The sequence below is a fragment of the Gracilinanus agilis genome, chromosome 4 (genome assembly GCF_016433145.1).
Source record: "Gracilinanus agilis isolate LMUSP501 chromosome 4, AgileGrace, whole genome shotgun sequence".
Classification (NCBI taxonomy): Eukaryota; Metazoa; Chordata; class Mammalia; order Didelphimorphia; family Didelphidae; genus Gracilinanus; species Gracilinanus agilis.
In genome coordinates, this window is record NC_058133.1 from 160,884,575 (window position 1) to 160,893,203 (window position 8,629).

An 8,629-nucleotide genomic window follows, 5' to 3' on the forward strand; every position below is an offset into this window, starting at 1 on the left:
ATCATCCTTTTCTGGCGTGTGGATTGAAATCATGTATTATTCTCCAGCATATATTAGCTAGTATTAGCAATCTTAGATTGGCAGCTTCCCATAGAAAATTATGTGCCCTTCAGAAGAGAGATACCAGATTCTCCTTATGAAGAGTAGAGAAATGTCCCTCCCCAACAACTTTTATATATACCTTTAATTGTCCTAATTAGCACTCTTTTCTTATGTGGCCAACTCCCCTCCATGCCTTCCCCCCCCCACCCCTTTTCTTCATTTTTTCCCCTTTTTCTTATTATGGATTTCTAATACCTCTGACAGTCAGCATTCAAAAGGCTAAAGAGGTTAAAAGCTAGATGAGGATGGAAAATTATAGCTCCAAAAGTCTCCATAAGGAAGTCCTGAACCTAAAGTTAACAGTCTTAACTCCCTGTCTAAAATGTTTCAGTCTGAAAGACCTTGGCCATGTCTAAACTGTTATAAAAATGGAGGATAATAGAGGCTTGAGGCTTTTGAAAGGTGGATTGGATTTTGGTGGGAGAGAAAACACACTCTCACCCATAGCCTCTGTGCAGGTGCTGCTGGCAAAGGGCTATGCCTCTCCTCTCCTGACAGGCTAGCTAAACTGAGCCTGTCGGCTATCCCCTTATAACAGTTGCCCAGACAGGGAACCACTGAGAAGTTATGTGTGTAGTTAACCTCTCTAGTTCCTCAGCCTGGGGTTAGAATAGTTATTGATAAGGGCTATTGATGCACTGTTTGAATAATGGTGAAGATCTGACTACATGATTGACTCTCCTTCCCAAGGGCTTAGATATATTGACCACTCAGGAAAGGTACTTGATAACAAAACACTATTTTTAAGTTTAGTTAGATGGGGTTAGGAACAAGGATAAGGAGTGAGGCTTTTGGGAACCTTATTGCTAATACTCTAAGCTAATGATCAAGCTATTGGAGATTGCTAGATCAAGTAAAAACTGGAGGTTCTTTACCCTCACACTAACTCTGGCATGACTTGGCCGGAGCCAAGCCAAAGATTAGGGAAGACTATTAATGATCTTTTATGACAGTATCACTGTTCCCTCTCAGCTCTATTGACAATGATGCTGATTGCTCTCTAGCTCTCTCAGTAAGACAGGTTGGGTTGCACATACAGGCCTACCCTCCCTTTCTGGAGACCTCCCACCTCCCAAGTTCTGTTCCAGACTGAGCTAGCCTGTGCTGTGCCTGGTGGGTATTTATAGGGTTGGCTCCAATGGACTTTTGCCCTGGCTCACAGCATCTGGGTACAAGGTACTAAGGGGAAAAAAAGAAAAGAACCTATGTGTTCTAAAATATTTATAGCAGTTCTCTTTGTTGTGGCAAAGAACTAGAAATTGAGGGGATGTCCATCACTTGAGGAATGGCTGAACAAGTTGTGGCTTATGATTGTGATGGAACATTACTGCACCTTAAGAAATGATGAGCGTTTTAATTTAAAAAATTCAAAGATATATGAAATTGTGGAATGTGAAATGAGTAGAACTAAGAGAAGATTGTATATGCTATAGAAATGTTCAGAGAATAACTTGTGAATGTCCACTTCTGGAGAAAGAACTGATGGATAGAAACATGGAAGACATGGTTTGCATATACATTTTTTTGGTCAAATGATGCCTTCTCTAGTATGAGGAGAAGAAGGGGAGATACTTGGGAAATTTAATGTCACTACCAACAAATAAATTAATAAAAATATTATTGTGATAGAATACTATTGTGCTATGAGAAATGATGAGAGGAATGGTTTCAGAAAACCATGAGACATATCTTATTCTCATGTCATAAGATATTTCTTATGTGGTGTCATCTGTTTTCACCCAGTGATCTAAAATTTCTATAATCCTCTCAAATTGATTAAGGATTTATTTCATCTGCTTTAATTAATTGATTTAGTCAAAATATTTGGGTCTTCTATTATTAATTGGGGTGGGGTAGACCCCCATGTTGAAATAAATATTAACTGATATAAATATTCAATATCTATTAGAAAGGCCTCTGCTGATCTCTGCTAAGCCAGTCTCTAAGGTGATTCTCTGCTGGGTATATGGCAACTATTTTTTTCTTAGCTTCTCATTTCTGACTTCAGTTGTAGTCTTTGGTTGAATGTTAACTCACTCTTCCCTTCCTTCCCCATAGAAAAGGACAAGTAGGGTCTGTAGTTCATACCTGTTTTAACTTAAAGCTTAAATATGTAAGCTTCAATGCTTTCAGGAAGTAGACTGTTTAGTCAGTTGATAAACATTTATTAAGTGCCTTCTATGTGCTAGGCAGTTTGCTAAGTACTGGGGATACAAAGAAAGGCAAAAGACAGTTCCTCTCCTCAAGGAGTCCTCGATCTAATAGAGGAAATGAAAAGCAAAAAATCACATGCAAAGAACCTATATATGGGATAAATAGAAAACATCAACAAAGGGAAGGTGTTAAAATAAGAGAGATGGACAAAGACTGCTTATAGAAGGTGAGTTTGACCTTATGAATTACATTAATGATAAGGAAGAACAGAATATAAACTCAGAAGATGATAACAATGCTAAAATGGAAACATGTGAGGTCTCAAAGGCAAGTGTATAAGGGCAGCAGGTCCCAAAAGAACCCCTGGAAGAAATGGAAAAGAAGTTAAAAAGCCAAATAAGAGAATTGATAAGAAGAGTTAAGAGCTTGGGAAAAAATTCAATGAAGAAAATAACTCTTTAGAGACTAGAATGGGCCAAATGAAAAAGGAGGATCAAAAGTACACTGAAGAGTAATTGAAATAATTAATAACTTTAGCAAAGTTGCAGGATACAAAATAAACCCATATAAATCACCAGCATTTCTTTATGGTACCAACAAAGTCCAGTAGCAAGAGATAGAAAGAGAAATTCCCTTTAAAACAACTCTAGAGGGGCAGCTGGGTAGCTCAGTGGAGTGAGAGTCAGGCCTAGAGACAGGAGGTCCTAGGTTCAAACCCGGCCTCAGCCACTTCCCAGCTGTATGACCCTGGGCAAGTCACTTGACCCCCATTGCCCACCCTTACCAATCTTCCACCTATGAGACAATACACCGAAGTACAAGGGTTTTTAAAAAAAAAAAAACAAACAAACAAACAAAAAAAAACCAACAACTCTAGACAATATGAAATACTTGGGAATCCACTTACCAAGACAAATGCAGGACGTATATGAACACAGTTACAAAACACTTTTCACACAAATAAAGCCAGACCTAAGTAAATGGAAAAATATTAATTGCTCATGGATAGGCTGAATCACTATAATAAAAATGACAATTCTATCTAAATCAATTTACTTATTCGGTGTCATAGAAATCAAACTACCCAAAATCACTTTGTGGAAACAGAAAAAAAATAATAAAATTCATCTGCAAGAACAAAAGATGAAGAATATCTACGGAATTAATGAAAAAAACTGTCAAGGAAGCCTAGCAGTACCAAATCTCAAACCATATTATAATGCTGTAATCATAAAAAGAATCTGGTACTGGCTCAAAAATAGAATGGTGGATCCATAGAATAGCTTAGATCAGTGATGGGCAAATTTTTAAAGAGGGGGCCAAAGGAAAGGAAATGCTCATCTGTCAGTCTGTTTCTAAGGCAACTCTTTTGAAGTTTCATTGTATTATATCCTACTCATTGTATTTGTCAGATTAGGAATAATGTAGCAGCTTGATAGAACATTTCAGGGGGCTGCATCTGGCCCTCCAGTGTAGTTTGCCAATCACTGGCTTAGATAAACAATATATAGGAGTAAGTGACATTAGCACTATCAAACTAAGTGTTTGATAAACTCAAAGATCCCAGCTTTGGGGGTAAGTGCTCACTATTTGACAAAAACTGCTGGGAAAGCTGGAAAACAGTATGGCAGAAATGAAGTATAGAACAAAATCTCATACCCTATGACAAGATAAGGTCAAAATGGGCATATGACTTAGACAAAAGGGGTGATAGTAAATCAGAAGAACATAGAATAATTTATTTGGCAGATCTATGGATAAGGGATGAATTTATGACCAAACAAGAAATAGAGAACATTACAAGATGTAAAATGAATTACATTGACTATATTCATTTAAAAAGGATTTCTACAAACAAAACCAATGTAACCAAGATTAGGAGGAAAATAACAAGCTGGGAAAAAATTTTATAACAAATTTTTATGATAAAAGTCTAATTTCTCAATTATTTAGAGAACTACGTCAAATTTATAAGAATACAAACCATTCCCCATTTGACAAATGGTCAAAGGATATGAATAAGCAGTTTTTCAGATAAAGAAATCAAACCTATCATTAACCATATGAAGAAATGTTCTGAATTACTCTTGATTACAAAAATGCAAATTAAAACAGCTCTGAGGCACTACCTCACAGCTATCAGATTGATCAATATGACAGGATAGGAAAGTGATAAATGTTGGAGAGGATATGATAAATTGGGACACTAATACATTGTTGGTGGAATTGTGAATAGTGTCAGCCTAATATAAATTCCCCCCTCTTTGGGTCACATTAATGGACAATTTATTTTGTTTATTTGTTTTTTGAAATCATAAAGCATTAAAATTATTTTTATTTTTATTTTAAAATATTTTTCCATGTTTACATAATTCATTTTCTTTCCCTCCTTTCTTCCCTCCCCACTCCCAGAGCCAACAAGCAATTCCACTGGGTCATGTTATATTATAGGAGGTCACTACTATCTTTGATGTATATGAAGTTGGAGTACAGAGAGATGATAGGATGGCACTTCTCTTTTATAAACAGTTGCCCAGGCAGGATCCTTTAGATCAAAGTGATTTATCCCTTCAGGACCCACCTGGGGTTAATTGATATTAATTATTGGGCTCTTCAGCTGAGGTAATGTTGGTAATCTGACTGCGTGACTCCCTTCCCAAATAAGCTTTGGAAACCAATTCAGGAAGGTACTTTAAACTTTAAATATATTTGGTAAGAAGGATAATGGTGTGGGATAGAGGTAAAGGGAAGACCCTACTTTAAATGGATACTAATGAATCTCTAACTGCAGGCAAATGAAGGCATCAAGATGATGGCTTCTCTCTGGTACAGCCTGGCCAAGGCTAAACCAGAGTAGGTAAGCTGCTGGGAAACCTTCAGCTTCTTCTTCAACAGATCTTAAGCCTTATCAGTTGAGATATATCCACCGTTTCCACCCTCTTCTTCATCTCCTGCCCACTTCCTGGATCCCTCCTGGGCCCTGGGAAACCTAGATGACTAAGATGGTGAACTTCCTAATATCTAGGGTCAGTAGATACAGAGATGGTGGTCAAGTACAGGTTGATAACGGTACAGGAAACACAGGAAGAGCTTGCAGGGTTGAGTTTGCAAGTCTGTCTCCAAAGACCAGGATCCACACTAATCTCTAGCCTCAGGGACAGGTAAAAGACCCCAGAACCTCTGTCAGGGTTCTCAACTGCTCTCTCCTGAGTCCGCATGCCTCTCTGGGAACATTCTATCCAACTGACTTATCTGTCAATCAAAAGTGAACTTCAAGCTCCCAGAGATTCAATATAACAGTCATACAAATGTTATCACTTGATACCTATTTCCATATAATTCATTTTTCTATAGAGCAATCTTTTAAAGCCTAAACTCCAAATCACATACCCATATATACATGTGATAAATGATGTCATATGTTTTTCTTTTGCATTTCAACTCCCATAGTTCTTTCTCTCAATGTGATTAGTATTCTTTCCAATAAGTCCTTCAGGAGTGTCCTGGCTTATTACATGGCTACTAGTAGTAAAGTCCATTACATTAGATTGTTCCACAATGTTTTACTTTCTGTGTACAATGTTCTCCTGGTTCTGCTCATTTCACTCTGCATCACGTGGCAAACATTTATCACACAAATACAAAAACTCCAAGCTAAATAGGTTCATTGAGAAGAGGCCAAACTCCCAATAAAGCCAGACCCTATTCAAGATCAGAACCAGAAACCCTGAGCCTTAGGAGATAGCCATTTTTACACCAAGAAATCTGATGATGCAGTGACAGAAAAAAACCCCAAATCAGAATTAAAATAGAGAGGATACAAAATCTTTAACATGGGTGTTTCTTAATGAATGACTCTCAAGTGCTGATTAAGTGTAAAAGAGATCACTATGGGTAACTTATGTCTATTATTATAGCTGACCTTTCGTTTTTTTACTGATGATTATGGTGTAATATTAGGAGTCAGCAGTTTGTTTAACTGGTATGTACAAGCAAGAGTATGATTCCTCACAGCACAATAGTATTCCATCACCATCATATACCACAATTTGTTCAACTTAATGTAAATTTATGTCCCTCTTTCCTTTTAAAAGGAAAGTTTTGAAAATCCACTTTGGTCTTATACTCATCCTTTGAATGAGTGTGCATTTGTACTATGAGAGCATGCCAGATGACTTGTGGCTCCCTACCTTCCCAGAAGACACTTGCCTCTCATCCCACATGACTCCTGACATCTTAAAGACTGGACTCTGATTTAGACTGATGTCAAGTCTGTCCAACTAGGAAAATCCAGAAAAAGTGATATCAATGGGGTTATAAGTAACAGATTGAGGAATTTTGTAGTCTCTTGACTAGGAAGTAGCAGAAGTAAATGGAACCTGTGGTGTGACCAACACAGGTTAACTAGGCTACCAGTCATGTGATTATGTGCTTTTTCTCTCTCTAACCAATTTTCACTATCTAATGAATAATTATAAATTAATATTTAGTCTCCAGAGAGTTTTAATCCTAACAGAACTGATCTAACCATTTTGGAAGGCAATTTGGAAATAAGCCCAAAGAGCATATCCTTTAACCCAGTAATACCATTACTAGGATTGTACCTCAAGGAGATGACAAAAAAAAGGTTTGAGAGAAAGGACCTACTTGTAAAAAAATATTTATAGCAGTTCTTTTTTGTGGAGGCAAAGAATTAGCAATTGTGGGATGTCCATCAGTTAGGGAATGGCTGAAAAAATTGTGATATGGTTACATGTATATTTAATAACGATAGAATATTATTGTGCTATAAGAAATGACTGAACAGGATGATTTCTGAAAAATCTGGAAAGACCTACATGAACTATGCAGAGTGAAATAAGCAGAACGAGGAGGATATTATACACAGTAACAGTAATATTGTATAATGATCAACTGTGAAAGACTTAGTTACTCTCAGTTGTATAATGACCCAGGACAATTCTGAGGGACTTATGACAAAGAATGTTATCCACCTCCAGAGAAAGAACTGTTGGAGCTAGAATGTAGATCAAAGTATACTATTTTTTACTTATAAGAATGAACAATATGGAAATATATTTTTCATGCATAACCCAGATAAAATTGCTAAGCATCTTTGGGAGGAGGGAGTGAAGGGCTCGAGGGAGACAATTTGGATCTTATAATTTCAGAAAATGCATGTGGAAAATTGTTACTATGTGTAATTTGGAAAATAAAATATCTTTGAAAAAATACACTGAAGAAAACAATTTCTTAAAAAGTAGAACTGGCCAAGTGGAAAAGGAAATATGAAGAAGAAATAACACTCAAAATTAGAATTGGGCAAATAGAAATTAATGACTCCACAAGACAGTAAGAAACAATTAGACAAATTCAAAAGAATGAAAAAAAAAGAGAGCATCTGAAATATCTCATTGTAAAAACAACTGACCTGAAAATATATTCAGGAGAAATAATCTAAGAATCATTAGATTACCTGGAAGTCATCACCAGAAAAGAATATGGACATCATAATAAAGAAATCATCCAGGAATATTGCTCTGATATCCTCAAAGAAGGGAAGAAAATAGAAATGGAAAGAATTCTCTGATCACCTCCTGAAAGATACCTCAAAATACAACATCCAAGGACTATTATAGCTAAATTCCAGAATTCCCAGGCCAAGGAAAAAGTACCACAAGCAGCCAGAAGGAAGCATTTCAAATCTTATGGAACCACAGTCAGGATTACACAGGACCTAGAAGTTTCTACATTAAAGAGGACTCCTAGAGTTTCCTGAGTGGGGGTTGGTAAGATATGACATAGTCAGATTACTGAATTGGAAAACCATTTTGATAGCTGAGTGGAGCATGGACTGATGTAGGGAGACAGTTGTGTCAGGTAAATCAACCAATAAGTTATTTCAATAATCTGGGTGTGAGTTGATAAGGGCCTGTACTAAAGTTGTGGCAGTATCACAGTGAGAGAGAAGGGGACTATATTTCACAGATATTGTAAAGGTGAAAGCTACAGTCCTTTGGAGCAGATTGAATGGAGGTTGATGAAATAGAGTGAAGTGTGAAGGATGACACCCACTTTTTGATCTTGGGGAAGTCTAGGGGGTGGGGCAGCAGGAAAATGTATTCATTTTGGGGCATGTTGAGTTTAGGATGTCCACCGAATATCCAGTCTGAGATATCTAATAGGTAACTGAAAATGTGAACATGGAGGTCAGAAGAGAAATTAGGGCTGGATAAATAATTTGAAATATAATTTGAGAATCATCAGCATATTGATGGTAATTATATCCCTGGGAGAGATGATGAAATCATCAAGTGAAAGAAAATAGAAGTAGAAGAGAAGAGGATAGATCCCTGTGTCACTCTCATGCTTA